At 38.5% G+C, this 20,873-nt stretch overlaps 1 long non-coding RNA gene across 1 annotated transcript in view; it reads left to right on the forward strand.

Annotated features, from left to right (window-relative positions):
- Positions 1-19,543, forward strand: part of LOC144457827 (uncharacterized) — a 35,013-nt gene extending 15,470 nt beyond the window's left edge. The window contains exon 2 of the long non-coding RNA XR_013487355.1: positions 17,106-19,543. This is a non-coding gene — a long non-coding RNA (uncharacterized LOC144457827). The remainder of the gene's footprint in view (positions 1-17,105) is intronic.
- Positions 19,544-20,873: the final 1,330 nt, after the last annotated feature.

The raw sequence follows: 20,873 nt of genomic DNA on the forward strand, positions 1-20,873 counted from the left end.
GATATCAGATAATGCATATGAAAACATTTTGAAAAAGATACAAAGTGGTATATACCATCTGAATTTTTAATAACAAGAACAATGAAAAGTGAGTGGAGAATGTGAAATAACTGTGAAAATGTATATGTGTATACACACACATAAATGGATATATATAAATAATACATATATTATGTGTTTGTATACATATTTTTCTGCTATTAAAATATTACTTGTTTGTCTAAACACCTTTCAATACAGAATCTATTAGTAGAATTGGGAGTTGCAAAGCTTAGAATGACCTCAGGCAGATGAAGAAAGCTAAGAATTACAAAAGAGATTTTGTTTTGAGCTATTGGGGGTGGGGAGGAAGAGGAAGATCAAAGAAAAGGGCAAAGGGACTGCTGAGATGGGTGGGTGGAATGATAACTGTTGGTAGATAGGTCAAGTTTCTTAACTTTTATTTTGTATCTGTTTTCTTTACCAAGAGCAAAAGAGGACTGTGAGGTTGCTTTCAATTTCAGGCAAAATTGTAGATTACTTTATTTAAAATTTTTAAAATTTATTTTATTTTTAACTTATGGAATAAAACAAGCATTTCTATAACATAGAGTGATAAAATGATTATTGTATATGAAACTATAAATCTATTATGTACAACTTGCTATTCCTTTCAATCTTACAATGTAAATTTCATTTTTTTTCCTTCTCCCTCACCCCCTCACTAGAGATGTCTACCACTGGACACAAATATGTATATATGTAAAATCATTCTATACATACTCTATTTATCAGTTTTTTTCCCTCAGGATGCAGATAGTGGCTTCCTTCATATGTCCTTTGTAGTTAATTTGGGTATTTATAATAGTCAAAATGACTTAGTAGCTCAAAATTGTTCTTAAAAGAATATTGCTGTATACAACATTCTCTTGGTTGTGCTCATTTTGCTCTTTGTTATTTTATGCAAGTGTATCCATATTTTTCTAAGATTCTTTTATTAAAGAGATGTTTAGTGAATATTTTGAAGATGAAATGGTAATCACAAAGAGCTAGTTGACTTCATCATGAATGCATCAAATAACGAATTAATATAGTATAAGAGGTTAATTTAGGGAGTTCCTTATCAATTCAAGGAGCCTTTGGGACTTTTGAAAGCACTCATCTCCTATGTGGACATGCCTATTGCTAATTTATCAAAAGGACTAAAGGTTAAGCCTTTAGTTCATGATACTTCCCTTAAAAAAAACTGATTGGTTTAAAATAAACTCTTGGTATCTCCTTTCTCAGTGATGAAACCTACCCCCAATAATAATGGATTGTCTCAGACTCTTGGGAAGATGAAATCTTATGGGAGAAACCACCTTAATGTGTTGGCAAGCTGACAGACCATTTTTTGCCTTTCTTGCACTTTTTCATCTATTATCTAGAGAAATCCTGAGAAAAAAGTTGATTGGGGTCAGTGACCTCAAAGTGGATCTCTAAGTCAGAAAAATGTTGCCACTTTGGGTTTCTGAGTAAAAATACTAAAGTACAAGGAACAAGTCAGCCTTATTCCACGCAACAGTAAGAATCAGCAACTTAACCTGTGCTCCTGATTCCCCGACTTCAATCAACCATGATTACCATACAGATAAGAGAAAGCCAGGATCCTGAGTAATAGCTATCTTATTTTTTTTAATAAGATAATATTTATAAAGTGCTTAGCACAGTAGGCACATAGTAGACATTTAATAAATGTTTGGTTTCTCCCTTCCTTTATAATCAATTATAGGTAACATTTATATATGAATTTAAGGTTTGCAGAGTACTTTATGTATATTGTCTTATTTGATCCTCACAACAGCTTTCCAAAATAAGGTGCTACTATTATCCCCATTTTACAGATGGGGAAACTGAGGCATTTACCTGACTAGACAGGGGTCCTACAGTTGGGAAGTATTTGAGGCAAGATTTTGAAAAATTCAACTTTATTTTATTTTCAGTTCCAAATTCTCTCCCTTCTTCCTTTCCCTCCCTCACCTATTGAGTGAGGCCAGATTTCAGCTCAGATCTTTTTGACTCCTACTCCAGCAAGTTATTCAGTATGCCACCTGGCCGCTCAATCTATTAATGAGCATTGATTAAGTGCCTGTTAAATGCCAGGTACTGAGCTAGGTTCAGGGGATACTAATCATTATTCCCAGGATCTCCAATGGGAAAACCAGCTGCTACCTTTCAAGTGACATCATTTCACAGAAATCAGCTATGAATTTCAAATGAAACACTCCATATATTTAAGGTGCCATAAGGTTCTGCAATAACTTTAGACTGGCAAAGAATCTCAGAAGTCAATGGCATTTTCTTAAACAAGATTTGCTGAAAGTGAACCAGAATCTCAATGTAATAAATCCTCCTCTCAAATCTCCAGCAGCTGGGAATACTCAGGTGGGAGCCCAGTGCTGTCAAATCCACTCTTCGACAGATTCATGGTCCAGGAGTTCTCACTCCTCCCTGCTGACTAAACTTTGGTGTCACAGATGTGGGACTGAGATGTGTGCCCCACTAAATCAACATTTTTATCTTCCGACATCATAAACTATTCAAGAGGAACGGAACCTTGGAGATCATTTATTCCAAGCCCATATTGAGACAGCTGGTGGCATGGTGGATACAGTATTGGACTTGGAGTTAGGAAGATTTGAGTTCAAATTCAGCCTGAAATATTTACTTGCTATATGATGCTGGCTAAATTGCCTCAGTTTCCTTATCTGTAGAATGGTGATAACAATAGCACCTACCTCTCAGGATGACTGTGAGGATAAAATGAGAACTTTTGTAAATCACTTTGCAAACCTTAAAGGGCTATATAAATGTTAGAAAACCAAGGCCCAAAGAGGGGTAATGAGTTTCCCAAGGTCACACAGTGAGTTAGTGGCAGGCTGAGAACAGCCCCCAGTCTTCTGACTCTCCCTCCAATGCTTTTTCTACCATAGTTCTGATTCTTACTGACTTGAGAATACATTGCTGAGATAGCTTATAATAAAGAAAACATTATTAATTAATTAAATTAGGGAGAATAAAGAATCTAGTAAAGTACATTCATATTTGCACTATTGGAAATTATAATTATGTAAAATATAACAATTGGTTCCAGCCCAATGGAAATATGCAATGAGAATTCCAGGAGTGTGACTAATTCTCAGGATTCATTATTCATTATTTACCTTAACTGGGACCTGCCTGTACAATATACAACACAGAGATGTCCTAAGACCAACTAATCAACAAATATTTATTGAGCTTGCTAAGCAGTGTATTTGGTGAGAAAAGGGATTTGGGAATGGGGCTAAAATGGGAAAGAGTTGAAGAAATAAAAGCTTCAAATTAGTTGGAGGAGATAAGGCAGATATATAGGAAACAATTAGAAGACAAAGTCCAGTGTAGTCCTGATTTTAGGTGCAATAGGAGTCTAGGTAATAATTGAATTTCAAGCTGGAAGAGTACATTAGAGACCACCTTGTCCTTTATGTGAACAAGAACCCAGGCAGGCTGGTGGAAGACAGTTGTAATCCCTGCTACTGGGGAGGCTGAGGCTGGTGAATCCCTTGAGATGAGCTTGGGAGTTCTGAGCCCCAGTGGGCTAAAGATGATTGGATGTCTAGGCTAGGGTGATCACCAATCATGTAAGCCTCCTGGGAGGTGGAGTGGGTAGGACAGTTCACTAGAGCATGCTGATTAAGGAAGGGCCTCTCATACCTATCCAAGAAACAACCCTCAAGACCCAGCCCAGTAGTAGATAAGATAACGACTCATCCAGCAGTGATGTTACATTGGGACATGAACTTGGTGAGGACAGGCTATGGAGAAACCATGTTAAGTCTGAGCTCTCTCTCTGTAGGTCAAAGTACCCATGCTACTCAGCAGTAGAATGGGGCCTATGAATGGTTATTGCACTTCCAGCTTGGGTAAGATAGGGAAATCTAGTCTCAAAAATTAAAAATTTCCTTCACAACCTAACTTATAAGTAGTAATTTAGCTTTTGCTTGAGCTTAAGTACAGGGGAACCCACTACCTCCCAAGTCAACCCATTCTCCTGTTAGATAGCTTAATAATTAGAAAGTATTTCTTTACATCAAACCTAAATCTTCCCCTCTGCAATTTCCATTTGTTGCTTTTCACTGTTCTCTCTGGGGCCAAGCACATGTCTAATCCCTCTCTTACGTAAGAGCCCTTCATGGTCCTGGTTGCCCTTTTCTGAATAATCTCAAGATTAATAACAACACCTGCCATTTATACAACATTTTAAAGTTTCAAAGAATTTTATATATTAAATAAATGGCTTGCCTTCCTCTCATCGTGACCTTACATGACACTAAAAGTGCATGGAAGATGTAATAGGGGACTGGCCAATGAACCCAGTTCTTATGAGGATGAGCTGAGTACCCCTGATGCAATCCTCCATGTGGGAGAAGCTGGAAGGCTTGCTTTTGGAAGTATGATGACATGTAATGGAAATGCCTTGGAGGGACTCTGGAGCATGTGTAGACATTCTGTAACTGTCTTTGACCCACTTACCACAACATGAAGAGGGAACTATTGATTAGCTGCTTAGCCAGAAATAGAATGGGGAGGTGGCATTCAAAAGACACTAGTTGGTTTCATCCTCTTCTCTTGATTTAATTTCTTCCAGTCTGGCAGCTTTAGAGTGAGAGATAACATTGTAAAGAGAGCTTCCCATATCCATCCAAGAAATAACCCTCAAGACCCAGCCCAGTAGTAGATGATATAAGGACTCACCCAGCAGTGATGCTACACTGGGACATGAACTTGGTGAGGATAAGGCTATGGAGAAACCATGTTAAGTCTGAGACCTCTCTCTCCATACACTGAGGTGGCAAAAGGTCCCCAGACCTTAGGGGGAGAAATGTTTGTATTTTTGATCTTGCTGTTATCTTCAAAGTAAATATTTCACTGTAAGAACTAATTTATGTTAATAGGTTAAATAGAATTGGGCAGTTAGTTACTGACAGGTAACAATAGGGGGAAGGGTGCAACATGCCTGGAATGGGGACTTGAGTCAGTGGCATTAGAGAAGAGATGCCAATCTACCCAGGGAACCAAGAAACCCAATGGGGCTCATTCTGGGAAAGTGAGTCCAGAGAAAACATTCACTACATATATTATCACATTTAAGCCTCTCAAGAACCCAGTGAAGTGAATATTATAGATATCCAAATTTTATGCAGAAAGGTGCAGGGAGATAAAGTGACTTTCTTTTCTTTTCTTCTTTCCTTCCTTCCTTCCTTCCTTCCTTCCTTCCTTCCTTCCTTCCTTCCTTCCTTCCTTCCTTCCTTCCTTCCTTCCTTCCTTCCTTCCTTCCTTCTTTCCTTCCTTCCCTCCCTCCTTCCTTCCTTCCTTCCTTCTTTCTATATAACAGCAGTTTTACTCATGGGCCTGACCACTTTGCTGATCTACATGGAAGCTTTGTCCTCCATTTCTCAACCAGGTCAATTCAACCCCTCCTTAGCAGCAACTTGGTGGTCCATCACTCCCTGGGAGACCATATTGGTGTTGGGTTTAGCAAATGAATTCATGAGGACTGGGCAAATATATAAGGAGGCACATTTAGGGAGAGCACATGTAGTTGGGGTAACATGAGTAGAAGAGGTTACACATATAGGGAAAATGTATAGCCAAGAAACATGTAGGCAAAGCAGCTCATGGTCCTAGAGCAGCTTCCTTGCCAGAATAGCTCTGGTACTCGAGCTTGCATCCACAAAGAACCATTCCACACTCAAGGCAAGGAGGTAGGGTGGAAGGTGGTCCTTTATTGGTCCATTCTCTCTGCTACACTGCCATCTGCTGATCTCTTCTCTGCTGGTTCTTTATGATGCTATCTGCTGGTTCTCTGCTGAATTATAGCTGCTGATAGTTAACTTTTATCAACTTTCATCTCCTAGATCCAGAAACAATCTCAGTTCTTTGATTTATATTTACCTACCAGAGAAACCCTTAGATATTAATTCTGCATTTTAAAAGTGTTTTCCTTGTGTCTCTTGTGCCATTTTTTGAAATCAGTTTCCATTTCTAGTTAGAATGAAAAAATGCCTTTAACTCTCATCACGCCTCCTGGTCAACTTCATGCAAATCACTCTTAAGGTGATTCTCTTGGCAAAACTAAAGGGGAAATGTGGAATTATCAACGTCCTGCCTTCCTGTCAGCACCAAAACACCAAACTTAACACCCTGCCTACAGTTTCAAACATGAGAGACAGAACAAATGAGAGTGTCTAAGGCAGAGAGAAATCACAATAAACAGCACATTTAGCGATAGAACTAATGGGATCAGTTTTTGAGATGTTAGATTTGAGGTACTAGTGGAATCTACAGATGGAAATATCCTGAAGGCAGTTGGTGTGGAACTGGAGCTCATAAGGGAGGTCAGGACTGGAGAAACAGATTCTGAAATCTGAAGAGAGTTGCTAGAGAATTTTCCCAGGGTCACAAAGCTAGGAAGAGGCAGAATAGGAGACTAGAACTGAAAGCCTTCTGACTCCAAGTTTAATGAAGCCAGCTGCCTCCATTATTTTCAGTCAGAAAGTACCTAGACTCAAATCTTGCCTGCAATACTCATTAGCCATGTGACAAATCACTTAACATTTCTGAACCTCAGTTTCTTCATCTGTAAAATGTGGATAATAATACCCTGCAATGCCTATATCACTTGAGCTACACAGGGCTATTGTGAGATTCAATTGAGAAAACACATGTAAAATGTTTTGTAAATTTTAAAGCCTCATGTAAATAACAATCGATATTATTACCATCGTCATCATCATTGTCATCATCATCATCAAGTAATATGGGCAGCTAGGTGACACAGCGGATAGAGTGTTGGATTTAGAGTCAAGAAGACATCTTCCTGAATTCAAATCTGGCGTCAGACACTTACTAGCTGTGTGACCCTGGGCAAGTCACTTCATTCTGTTTGCCTCAGTTTCCTTGTCTATAAAATGAGCTGCAGAAGGAAATGGCAAACCAGTGTCCAGTGTCTTTGCCAAGAAAAGCCCCAACTGGGGTTGTGGAGTGTTGGACACAAATGAAAAATGACTGAAATGAAAGTTGCTTGGATAGCAACAAATGATTTCACTGCTGTGCTGTGTGTGTGGGATCGCTAAGAGTTAGACACAACTGAAGTGACTGAACAACAATGACAATAATATTAAGGCCTCATACAAAGCATTATATACGTGGAAGTGCTTCTAGGTCAGAGCTTCTTAACCCCCAAAGGGTCCATGTATAGATTTCAGGGGGTCCACGAACTTGGTTGGAAAAAAAAATACATCTATTTCAATTTAATTGGGTTCCTTTATAATCATATGTATTATATTTTGTGCATTTAAAATGATTATTCTGAGAGTTCACGTGCTTCACCAGACTGCCAAAAGGGGGCAAAAAAAAGTTAGAACCCCTACTTCAAGTTTTCAAAGACTATAGCAGTAGAATTTTAAGATATTATGATACTCAAAATGCTGTAAGTATGGTCTCAGTGACTGACTAAAACTGCTCTGGGTGGATCAATCTAGATAAATAGGAAGAGGATCATGGCCAGTAGGTTGACTACTCAGTGATAAATTCATGCCAACCCTGAAATAAGGAAAAATTAAAAATATTCCTCAGTCAGTCTGTCAATCAAGAAGCATAAGCACCTACTATGTGCCAGGCTACTAGATGAGTCAGTAGAGTGCCGGGCCTGGAGTCAGGAAGATTTGAGTTCAAATCTGGCCTCAGATTTGAGGTCACGTAAATCTGGCCATTTACTTACTAGCTGTGTGACCCTGGTCAAGTCACTTAACCTCTGTTTGCCTTAGAGGAAGCTAGATGTCTCAGTAGATAGAGTGCTGGGCCTAGGAGTCAGGAAGATCTGAGTTCAAATCTGGCTACGTAACCCTGCTGAGTCACTTATAATCTCTATTTGCCTCAATCCACTGGAGAAGAAAATGCAAACCATGCCAATATCTTTGCCAAGAAAACCACATACAGGGTCACAAAGAGTCAGATACAACTGAACAACGAAGCAACAAATGTGCCAGGCACTGTGCTGAGCCTTGAGGACACAAAGAAAGACGAAAGATCGTCCTCACTCTCAAGGAGCTCCCACTCTTGTGAAGGAGACAAGATGCAAACAAATATGGACCATCAAGCTATGTACAGGATAAACGAGAAGTAATCAGTAGTGAGAAGGCACTAGAATTAAGAGGGATCAAAAAACCTTCTTGGAGAAAGTGGGAACTTGAGGGAAGCCAGGAGATGGAGATGAGGAGGGACAACTGCCCAAGCATTGGAGACAATCCATTAAAATGTTGAGTCAGGAGTTGGAGTATCTCATTCATGGTACAGCCAGGAGGCCAGTATTACTGGATCAAAGATTCCATGTGTGTGCCATTGGGTAGGGTATAAGAGTACTGGAAAGCAGGGGAGAGGCTGGGTATGAAGGACTTTGAACTCTAACCAGAGGGTTTATATTTGATATTGGAGCTCCTGAGGTTTATTGAGTATGGGAGGTGGTGCTGTCAGACATATACTTTAGGAAGATCACTTTGACAGCGGAGTCAAAGGTGGACTAGAGCAGGGAGAAATTTGTGATATGGAGTCCAAACAGCAAATAATAGTCCTGGAGTGGTGAGTGAGAGTGGTGTCAGTGACAGAAGGGAGAAAGATGTGTATATGAAAGATGTTGTGTAAGTGAAATAGATAGGTCTTAGCAACAAATTAAATATGAGGGGGGAGAGAGAATGAAGAATCAAGGACAACCCCCAGATTGTGAGCCTGGGTCAGTAGGATCATGGTATCCTTAACAGAGTTGGAAAGTTGGATAGAGACAAGATTCTTGGGGAAAAGAGAATGAGGTTGGTTTTGGATACATTGAGGTTAAGATGTCTATAAGACATCCAGTTTGAGATGTCTAATAGGCAATTGGAGGTGTGAGTCTGTATACTATCCTTGTACTTCTTCAGGGATGGTGGAAGAGTGCTGAAAAGGGGAAGAGAAAATGTTAAGAATTATGCAGATTTTAGAAGAGACGCAAGTCTATTCTAATATCTAGACGTTAATTTAATGGATAGTAGTCTGAATGTGAGATCTCTGTCAAGTGGCCAGCAAATGAACATACTACTAGAAGAAATGAATTGTGAATACATGTGGTTTTTCTCTGGGTGGAATGAGTTCTGTATGCATAGGAACTGTTTTCTGCCTTGAATTCCTAGCATGCAGCATAGTGCTTAGTAAGAGTAGTTGGCGCTACATTTATTAAACACTGGTCGGACTGGTTTGGACTGGATGTCATATTGACATTTTCACCATACTTAGTGTAGAAGACAAAAGGAAATTGGAGAGAAATAACAAGATGACTCATAGGTCTTCTCTGGGGAGGCAAACAAAGGAAGTGGCAAAATTAATTTCTTTGTGTGCCTAATGGCAACAGTGAAATTTCAAGAGCCAGTTGTCTATTTTATCTTGCAGTGTTCATAATGGAAACAAGTCCACCATGGAAAACAAGTGCATCTGATGTACCAAGAGCTTTTGCAGGAAAAGAAGAGGAAGAGAAATCCAAGGAAGAATTTGATAAAATATTCCAAATCAAGTCAATGTATCCTTAGTATTTAGTGATTTCAATGGGAAGCTGAGAATAAAGGGTGATAGTGAGAAACATATTGGAAAATATATGGTAGGTCAAGCCAAGATGACTGGGGAGCAGGTAGTACAGTGAGCTCCCCTTCCCCCCACCCCCAATTTTTTCAAACAGGTATAGAAAACACAACAAATTGAATCCTGATTGGGAAATCCAAGAAAACACCAGAATGAATCAGTTTTTAGTTCAGATTGACATAGAGAGATGGAAAGAAAGGTTTGTGAACAGTGTGGATGGGGTCTGATCAGAAGCATTTAGTGGGATAAGAATTTCTTAGATCCAGCTCAGAGGGGCCTAAACAAGAATAGGTGTCAACTGGAAGCTCTGCCACTCACTACCCAGCTGTAGGTCATAGATCTAGGGTGGACTAAAGAGGGGACCTGTACCTAGGGGTGGCATTCCAGGATAAGAAGTGTACACAGGCTGTTTAGATAGCAAGCAGTAAGTCCAAAAGGAAGCAGCAACTGTGTGCCTAGGATCCCAGGAGCAGATCAAGGTCTCAGTTCCAGCTTCTACCTCAATCTGAAGCCCACAGAGTAATAATGGCCAGGACTCCGAGATCAAAGTCTACAAATTCAGAGCCAGCAAAGTTTTCCAGGTGGTATTAGTGTCTGACTTGAGTAGCAGTCTACTGAAACTACAAATGGGGCAAGCTAATAGGAATGTTGCTTAGAATTCAACCCAGGTCAGGAACTTACAAGCTCAAAACCGCAAGGATAATACTTTGTGCTAGATCAGACCACTTTGGAAGCTTAATGACTCCATGATACAACAGGAAATATTTAAACAAAGTTGAGAGACTGGAAAAATGAAAGAAAATATAAGGTACCTTACAGCAAAAAACAACTGACTTGGGAAACCATTTGAGAAGAGATATCTTAAGAATCATTTAAACTACCAGAAAACCATAGCCCCCCCCCAAAAAAAAAAGCCTAGACATCATATTTCAAGAAATCTTAAAACAAAACTGCCTAGACCTCTTAGAACCAAAGGTCAAATTGAAATGTGAAGATTCAACTGGTCACTTCCTGAAGGAAACTCCAAAGTGAAAACTCTCATGAATCCAGAGCTTCCAGGCCAAAAGGGAGGGAAGGATGGGAGGGAACAACCATTTATTAAACTCCTACTACACGCCAAGTGCTGTATTTTACAAATATTATTTCATTTGATCCTCACAACAACTGTGTAAGGTAGGTACTGTTATGACCCTCACTTTATAGCAGAGGAAACTGAGGCACAGAGTGATTGTAAAATGGAGATAATAATACTCATTCACACTACAACTTCACAAGATTGTTGTCAGAGAAGCACTTTATAATCATTAACACAGTATTTTTATGTCAGCTAGTATTCTTAAGATGAGGAGAAACCTTTTGAAAAATACATTTGACAGTTACATTTGTTCTTAAACATTTCCCTCCCTTGGATTATTTCCCTCTGCAAACTGTCCACAAAGTGGGTGGATTCCTCTCTTTATTGAAAAGCAGAGTAAGACCTTGGAGTTTCCTCTTTTTTACATTTTCCTGGATTGCTCAAGTCTGATCTGACTTTGTACTTTTTTTTTTCTTGTAGCAGTTTCCAAGCAAGATTGTACTCTGCTGACATCTATAGTCTGAATTTTCTGCTGAAGGGCAGTCATGTGATTAAAGTCCCTTCTGACCCTCCTGATTTCCACTTTTCCTCTCTGCCTGCCCAGCACACATACATTGTGTAATCAGTCTACAGGGACTCTGGAGCCCGAGATGTCAAAAGAAGCCAGTGGCTTGCAAAAAGACAGTCATCTATTGCATAGGGGACCACTGGGTAGTTAGTCATCAGGGCTTCTGACATAGACAACCCATCATAATCACTCACCTATTTATAAAGTTTAAACGTTACATTAGATGTGTGAAGAATTTGCTTACACACTCAAGATCCCTCACAGGGTTTTCATAAAGGGCCAGTTCCTCACAGCTGGATCATGAAATCCATTTCCTCTGCCACCAAACCCCAATCACCCGATCAGCATACCATCCAAGTCATTTGGCTAAGCTTTCAAGGGGAGATCCAACAGACAATTAGGAAGTGATTCCACCCATTGCTCCTGATTATACCCTCTCCAGTCAAAAAGAACAAATACTTGGACAAAGTTATCATGTACCCTCTCTTCACTCCTCCACCAGTTTTCTTATCCTCACATGTCATGGACAGAAGGTCCTTCACCATCCTAGCTGCACTTTTCTTCAATTTATCAATGTCTTTAAACTGTGGTGCCAGAACTGAACACAATACTCTGGATGAAGTCTGACAAAAGCAGAGTACAGTGAGATTATCACCAGCCTGGTCTTGGAAGCTATGCCTCTCCTAATTCAGCTCAAGATTGCATTAGACTTCTTGGCTAACACATCATACCAGTGATTATCATTGAGCTTGCTGTCCACTGAAACCTTCAGTTCTTTCTGGAACACCTACTGTTATCCATGCCTTTCCCTTTTTATATTTGTGGACCTGATTTTTTTGTACCAACTGCAAGCCTTGGCATGTATCTCTATTGAATTTAATGCTATTAGATTTAGCCCAGCCTTCTAGCCTCTTAAGATCCTTTAGGTTCCTGGCTTATCATCCAGTATGTTCTTGATCCCTCTAGGTTTTGTGCCATCACAAAGTCAGCATCTATGACTCAGTGAGGTTGGAAGAACTAATTCTCAATGACTGAAGCAGAGCCCCATGTAGATCAAAGGGCTATTTTGTGTATTGGAAGATATGATGTCATTAGGCCAAGATTTTATAAGGAAATTTAGTCCCCTTAGTTAGTCATTGATGTAGAGTAATAACAGAGGTTTATATTTCTGGAGGAAAAGCCAGGAATAGAACCTCAGATCTGTGTGGCCTTGGGTGAGGCACTTAACCTCTCTCTCTGGGCCTCAGTTTTCTCATTTTTAAAATGAAGTAGAAGGAAAAGATGATGTCTAGGATTCATTCCAGCCATAAATTTATGATCCTATGATCTTACAAATGTGCGTTGAGAAATAAAATATTAGTTTTTTATTTGATTCCATTCTGTAATTGATTCTATTCTATAACTGCCCAAACCATGTTTCTAAGTTTAGCTTTCCTCTCTGAGTAGTTATCCCATGAATCACCTTAATTCAAATAAATATATAAAGTCTATACATCTTATATTCATGTACAATTAAGGGAGACCTATTATCCTACTAACAAGCCTTACCGAGTGAAGGTGGGTGCCAACAAGTCTTTTATCTCTGTCCAACTTATGATCAGATGGACTCCATCAATCAACCTTTCCTGACAAAGGAATGGAAGGAGGAGTTGTTCCTATCCCCAAATGTCTAGTCAATCATATTGTTTTTTGCCATAGATGATACTTCAGACTTTGTAACCAATCATATTGTTTTCCGTGATGCTTCCTGTTCTTTGTTCTGTTGTACTTCCCAAAACTGTATAAATGTTAACAGTCCTACCTCATGGTTTTCTGGATGATTGAGGAGCCAAGAGAACATTTTATTGGTAATTGCTAACCTTACCAAAAAGTTGAATGTGCTTAGAATTTTGTGCCTCAGTTTACCTTAATTTCAATCATGACAGAATGGCAACCATGAAGAGATTGAAGTGGGAAGAACAGTCCCTGGGCTAGCCTCTTTCTTCCCCCATAGGGGTAGTGGTGGAATTCCTAACCAGTAAAATTTCCCAAGGGGGGCTTCTTCATGAAGTACCATGACTAGGAGCCTGACTTTCCCTCTCAGTCCCAATTCTTCCAAGCTAAGTCTGCTATTGTGGGAAAATTGCAACTTTGTTTGTCATGTTCTGTTTGTGTTTAGTGTGATTGTAAATAATAACAAAAGAAAATCTGGACACCCCTTAAGGGTATAATAGGTGATGCCCCTTTGAGGAAGTAGATGTCTGTCAGAGATACTTCCCATTCTAGGTGGGGGTTGGGAAAGCCTGGAAACAGGGATTCTTCACAGTTGAATAAAAGGGAGTAACTAAAAATAGAGCTCAAAAAGATTAAGTTGAATAATAAGAAGAGTCTATCTGGTTGTCACCCAGAAATACCCTAACCTAAATTGGTCTAAGATATACAAAAAAAATCCTAAATCCATCCTGAAAAAAGAATTTCTATCTATGCATGCTGATTTTTTAAATGTTCTTGTGTCTGTCTTGTCATATTATCTATGTTTGTAAATCAGACCAACTTTTTCCTGGGGCCTTATCAGCCCAAGGAGAAAGAGAGAAAATTAAAACAAAACAATCTTTTTTTTTTTTTTTTGGTTAGGCAATGGGGTTAAGTGACGTGCCCAGGGTCACACAGCTAGTAAGTGTTATGTGTCTGATCTGGATTTGAACTCAGGTCCTCCTGAATCCAGGGCTGGTGCTCTTTCCACTGTGCCACCTAGCTGCCCCAAAACAATCTTTTCTTGAAAAAGAATCTCTCTTTTTGACTCTGTCCAAGTTGGGAGGCAGACAGGAGAGGAACACATTTAAATGGGCTAGATATCTTTCCCACAACTTGTAGAAGTTTGTGACATTGTAAATTAATTAGCAACTGAACTTGTGACTAAAATGTGAGTTCTCTAATGCAAATTTCCAAACTGTGGTTTCAATGTTTTTATAAATGATGAAATATTCTAGTGCGTTTGGGATCAATATTCTTCAGAATTCATTTTAAAGAAATTAAAAACATAATTCTTAGTGTTACATGAACTTTTATCATTCTTCCTCTGAGAAGTGATAGATTTATTGTTCTAGTGTAAGGAGGAGGCAATTTCACTGATTGGAGAACGGGAACTAAAGCCAGCTTGAAAGTAGCATCAATGAAATTCCAAAGAGAAGAAAAAAAAGAGGTGGCAGTGTGCAATTTGAAGAGCTGTGGTATTTAGACATTGTCTATTATCAACTCTTTCCTGCTTCATAAAAAAAAAGAAAAGTTTACATAAAGCAGGAAACAACAAAAAAGTAAATAAATTTTATTTGAACATCTAATTAAATACTTGGAAGTTTTGCAAATTAAAGTTAACTACAAATCAATTTAGAAGGGAACTTTTGAATTGGTGTGTATTTTGCAATTAGAAATTTAGCTATAAATTATATCAAATGCCCAATTTATTTATAGATATTAATTGGAGTACATCTGAATATGAGTGAAAGAATAAAGGAAGGGAAAATATGAACCAACATCTCCAATTCTTCCCCTCTGAGAAGATTATACTTCTAAGAGGTTTTCCTCCCCTACTCTACATGACAAAACCACAGGTTAAAGAAGGGAGAGTCAGTTTGGGCTAAATTTAAAAGTCAGTTTACCATTTGAATTTTAAGAATCATCTTGCTAGCTTCTACATCAAGGGACTAGAGGGCTTGAAATATAATTTTCTGGAGGTCAAAGGAGATGGGATTACAACCAAGAATCATCTACCCAGCAAAACTGAGTATAATCCTTTAGGGGGAAGAATGGACATTCAGTGAAACAGAGGACTTTCAAGCATTCTTGATAAAAAGACCAGAGCCAAATAGAAAATTTGACTTTCAAATACAAGACTCAAGAGAAGCATTTCCCATGAAAGGGAAATCATAAGGGACTTATCAAGGTTAAACTGTTTACATTCCTGCATGGAAAGATGATATTTGTAACTCATGAGACCTTTGTCAGTATTAGGGTAGTTGGAGGGAAAAAATTATATGTATGTGTGTGTGTGTGTATATATGTATACACACACACACACACACACACATATGGATAGATAGATAGATAGATAGATAGATAGATAGATAGATAGATAGATGGCACAGGGTGAGTTGAAGGGGTGATATCTGAAGAATAAAATTAAGGGTTGAGAGAGGATTATACTGGGAGAAGGAGAAAGGGAGAGGTAGAATGGGCTAAATTATCTTACATAAAACAGACAAGAAAAGTTTACAGTGGAGGGGAAATGAGAGAAAGTAAGAGGAAATGAGTGAATCTTATTCTCATTGGATTTGGCTTAAGGAGGGAATAACACACACACTCAATTGGGTCTGGAAATCTATCTTACCCTACAGGAAAATAGGGGGAGAAGGGGACAAGAGAGCAGGGGGATGATAGAGGAGAGGGCAGATTGGGGGAAGGGGTAATCAGAAGCAAACACTTCTAAGGAGGGACAGGGTCAAAAGAGAGAATAAAATAAATGGGGGGTGGGATAGGATTAAGGGAAATATATTTAGTTTTTCACAACATGACTACTATGGAAGTGTTTTGTATGACTACACATGTATAACTTGTATCAAGTTGATTGCCTTCTCAATGAGGGTGAGTGGGGAGGGAGGAAGGGAGAAAATTTGGAACCCAAAGTTTTAAAAACAAATGTTAAAAAAATAATAAATCCAAAGCCATTTGGGGAGGAGATACCCTTACAACTGGTGGATCCAGGGAAGGCTTCATGAATAAGGAGGCACATGAGCTGAACAAAACCAGAGATACCAAGAGGCTGTGGAGGAAAAGAGTCAGTTAATTCCTCACAGGAGGGATGGTCAGTGAAAAGGCAAAAAAATGAGAGATGGAGCTTCATGTATGTGGAGCTTTCTAACAGTATGGCTAGAAAGTAGAGTGAGGAAAAAAAGACTAGAATTGGGGGAAGAAGCCAGGTTGGAAATGCAGTGCAAAAACAAAAAACATCAATAAACCTTTTAAAAAGAAAAAAAAGTGCTGCATCATGGACAAGGGGAATTTTTATAGTGTATTCTGAAGAAAATGGATTGGAAATGCAGGCTGGAAATAGATTCAAGAAGGTTTTTTTCCCTGTTGTTTGTTTGTTTTTCATTCTGAAGAATTTGTATTACAGTCACTGAAAGATTTTGACCAGGGAGTTACTTGATCAAACTGTACCTTAGAAAGATTTTTTTTGGCGTATATATTTAGGCGGACTAGAGAGGAAGAGGGAGATTGGAAACAGGGGAAAAGATTAAAAGCTTTCAGAGTAGTTTACACTGGAGGAAATATGGTGAAAGTGAGTAGATAGACAAAAGGGGGAGGACATGAGATGTGTTATAGAGACAGAATCAAGAAGACTTCATAATTACTTGAATGTGAGTAGTGGGCAGGTGTGAGTTAAGGGGAATGGAAGACTCCACAATTATTCCAAGACCATAAACTTTGGAGACTTGAAGGATGATGATGTCCTCAAGTCATATAGGGAAGGCTGAAGCATGGTTGGATTTAGAGAGGAAGATAAGTTCCCTTTGTGGATTGGTGACATAAGCCTTGAGTTTGGGAGAGAAATTCAGGCCAGATACTACTCCATGTTAGTGCATATGTGCAAATAGATAGATAGATAGATAGATAGATAAAGAGATACAGAGATAGATAATTAGATAGATAGACAGATATGTACAAGAGTAAAAGATAACTAGTGGACAACCTTCTCCATACTGAGTAGACTACTGGTGATTTCATCAGTTCAGGAATTCTCTCGACTTCCACTTCCAGGAGCCAAGATGGCGGAGTGAAAACCTAGAAAATGTCACCCCAGAAAAAAACCCTGGGGACAGCTGAACTAGAAGAAAGACGGGGAGCAGCAGTGCAGCAGCCCAGCAAACAGGTATCCCAGTGCCTTAGCAAAAATAAGGGAGGCAGAACTACAAGGGGCCCCAGGCTGATAAGTACCTTGCAGCATTCTGAAAGGAGGTGAAGAAAACAACCTAAAGGCTTCCTAATGACCTGGCCTTGCTGGTTCCAGCCCAACACCAGGTGAACTGTCGGAGCCCTGCAGCCTCCAATTGTGAAGAAACCCTGAATCACAGGTGATAGAACAGGCAAACACCAACATCTGGACCTCCGAGTGCCTCAGTGAGTGTGGGGGGAACTGGTGGAAACCAGCTCAGAAAACCACCAGGTGCCTCGGCACTCCACCGCAAAGGAATCTCCCAGTGCATTAGCAGAAAGGAGGGAGACAGCACTACAGGGGGCCCCAGGCAGATAAACACCCTGAAGCACCCATCTAAAAGGAGCAGAAGAAAGCTAAAGGAAAGGAAAAACAGGCAACCTAGAATTGCCTGAAAGTTCCAGCCTTGCTAATTCCAGCCCAACACAAGGTAAACTGCCAGAAACCTACAGCCTCCAATTGCCAACATAAGAGGCCCCAGCACACAAAACCAGTGACCAAGACCTAGGCTCCCAACACAAGAGGCTTGGGTCAGTGCCCTCTGATCCCCAGAAGGAGAACTCAATATTTTTAAAGGCCAGGGAAAAAAGAAATACCATGAGTAAAAAGAAACGTACCATAGATACATATTATGAAAAGAGTGAAGATCAAGACAGAAATCCTGAAGAGGACAGCATTGTCAACAAACCCACATCTCCAACAACAAAAGGGAATATGAACTGGTCTGAAGCCCAAAAAGCTTTCTTTGAAGATCTCAAGAAGGATTTTAAAAGTCAAATGAGAGAGGTAGAAGAGTCCTTCAAAAATACAATTGGCCAATTGGAAAAAAAAATACACTGAAGAAAACAAGTCCCTAAAAACCACAACTGGCCAATTGAAGAAGGAAGTACAAAAACTAACAGAAGGAATTCTCTCCAAAGGAGCAAACTGCAAACTTTTGTGATAAATTATTATTAATAATCAATAATTTGGGATGAGGGTAGATTCAGAGCTCTCCCCTTCTTCTAAGGTCCTTTAAAAGTTCAGCTTTCTTAAAGACATTAATCATAATGAGATTGCATTAACTCTCCTCAATCTTGGTCAGACCCCACCCAATCTTGCAAGGAACTTAATCTAAATGGGGAAGCCATTTGTGTTCTACTCAACTTGAGTGGAGACATATCCTTTTGTCTAGATTGCCCAAATCTGGGAGTGGTCTGGCATAGCTGGGAATGCTCTGGTATATAAATAATTTCTCTGTTCAGGGAAGCCATGAAGGTGGGGTGATATAAGCTCCTATTAGAAAGATTTATAAACTGTGAGCAAATCACCATTATTATCTTTGGTTTAAGAGACATGGTCAAATGACCATCCTTTTATTACTTGCTGGCCTTATTAATAAAATTATTAAATTACGCAGAAAAAAAAACCCATCTTGCTTCTTGCCCATGGAATGAGACACTTATTTAAGGGAACAACTTGTATGTGAATAAAATTTAATTTGGAAAAATGCTTTGTGTTATTTCTGTGAATAATATAACAGAACTTGATTGCTTGTGTAAATTAGAAATAAGTCACCAAAGGGTATTTGATAAGAAAGATATGACAAACAATTTGTATTTATTCTTTGTGATATGGAAACTATAGTAATAAAATTGTAGCACAAAATTCCTGGGCTTCAAAGAGGAGGATGAAAATAAAAAACTGTCATTTTAAATTTTTGGCAGTAGACTAACTGAGAGTAGTAGGCCCCACAACATGAAGTACCGTGTGTACATGGCCCTGGAGAAAATTGAGATTTTGATTTTGTAATTGTAATTCTAGATTTGATGTGGTACAGGTTTGTCCTGAAACTAAATTTATAATGAGGTCTTACATTAAGGTAAAATGCTGAAAGAACATGGGTTGAGGAAAATATGAGTTTAAAATGTGGTCTCTGTAAATTTGTTAGTTGTGTGACATCAATCAAGTTACCTTACCTCTGTTTACCCCAGCTTATTAATGTGTAAAGGGGACAAAAATAGCACCTATCTTAAACTATTGTTTTGAGAGTCACATGATTGTGACATGCTTAGCACCAGGCCTGGCATATGTGAAGCACTATATAAACATTATTTATTGTTATTTCTTTAACTAAATGCTGTACTGGGTTTTAGATGCGATTAGTATAAAATACAAAAGATGATAAGATGAATGATTTTCTATTTTAGATAATTTGGAAATGAATTCAGCTGAGTTGATGTCATCTGACTAGTAATAAAGTTCTGTTTCATATTTTAAATTCCTTATATTGTAAATGTTATTACTATATTTCTAAGTTTTCTTATATTGTAAATTCTAAGAAGCCATTGTATATGAAATGCTGTTGAGAGGATGATAAAATTATATCATTGGAGAATTTCACTCCTTTCACTGTGAAATTATTAATTTATTGGAGGCTATTGTTATAATGTTAAAACCTGTGAAGCATTTAATTGGGTATTTTTAAAAGGAAAGAATAATAATTACTTAATAGAAAAGAAAAAAAAGAGAGAGACCTTATAAAATCTCTTTATTGGTAAAACTTTCCAGTTTCTTGGGACCATCTATTTGGGCAAGGTCGTAAAATCTTATTAGCCCTGTGAAAGAACCTGTGACCTGATTTATTAAGAAAATGAGATCCTTTCTTCCATTACAAACACTACTTGACAAGGGTGGAGATGAAGAAGATTTACAAGTTTGTTTATAATATAGAAGTGATTTATGTGATGATCTGTGACTATGAAAATTATGAAGTTATATATGGAATAGTATATACTGAAGTTACATCTTGAATCAACTTAGTTTTAATAGACTCCAATAATAAATATTTAATTTTGCTTTAGATATTAATACATAATACTTTAAGAGACAGACATCTATTAATCTACAGATTTACAGTAGTCAGTGTTTTTTTGTGATTTATCATATGTTCACTGTCTATGTGGAATCCCAGAATATAATAATTTTCTTGATTTTTAAAAATTGATTTTTATACCAGGATAATTAAAAAACTGGAGGAGAAGAAAAAGAAAAAGTAAAGGATGTTGAATTAATTTGCGTATGTGTGTGTGTATAGGGTGTGTGTATCTGGTAAACTGTCATTGCTAACTAGTTTATTGCAATAACATGAGAGTAATAATGACTGTATCTAGCCCTAAGCTATGATTAGTGAAACTTTGTTATTTGAGGTGAAACCTCATGAGACTGTAATCTGATTTTGTTCTGAGTTCTGAATTTAGTTATAATTGTCAGAATGATAATTAAGTCAATAATCCACCATTCAAGGAAAATGCCAGCAGCTGCTCAAATGGAGTCTAGCCTGAGAACTACTGCAGGTGGATGTCTGTGCCTGGGAAAGGTTGATGGGATGACCTTGATGTGGACTAACATAGGATACTCTTGACTTGTTTACCCATTGTACTATTTCCTTTCTAAACAGGAATGTTTCCCACTTGGTTAATCCTGAGCCTGGCTATAAGGCCCTGTGGTAGAACTTGGTTGCATGATTGGTTGTAAATGCAACTCTTACCTGAAATCAAATAGAACTAAGGATGCTTATCCTATTCTTCCCCTGAGTGATTATATGCCCTTGG

The sequence above is a fragment of the Phascolarctos cinereus genome, unplaced genomic scaffold, assembly GCF_003287225.1.
Source record: "Phascolarctos cinereus isolate Bilbo 61053 unplaced genomic scaffold, phaCin_HiC Scaffold_5;HRSCAF=322, whole genome shotgun sequence".
Taxonomy (NCBI): Eukaryota; Metazoa; Chordata; class Mammalia; order Diprotodontia; family Phascolarctidae; genus Phascolarctos; species Phascolarctos cinereus.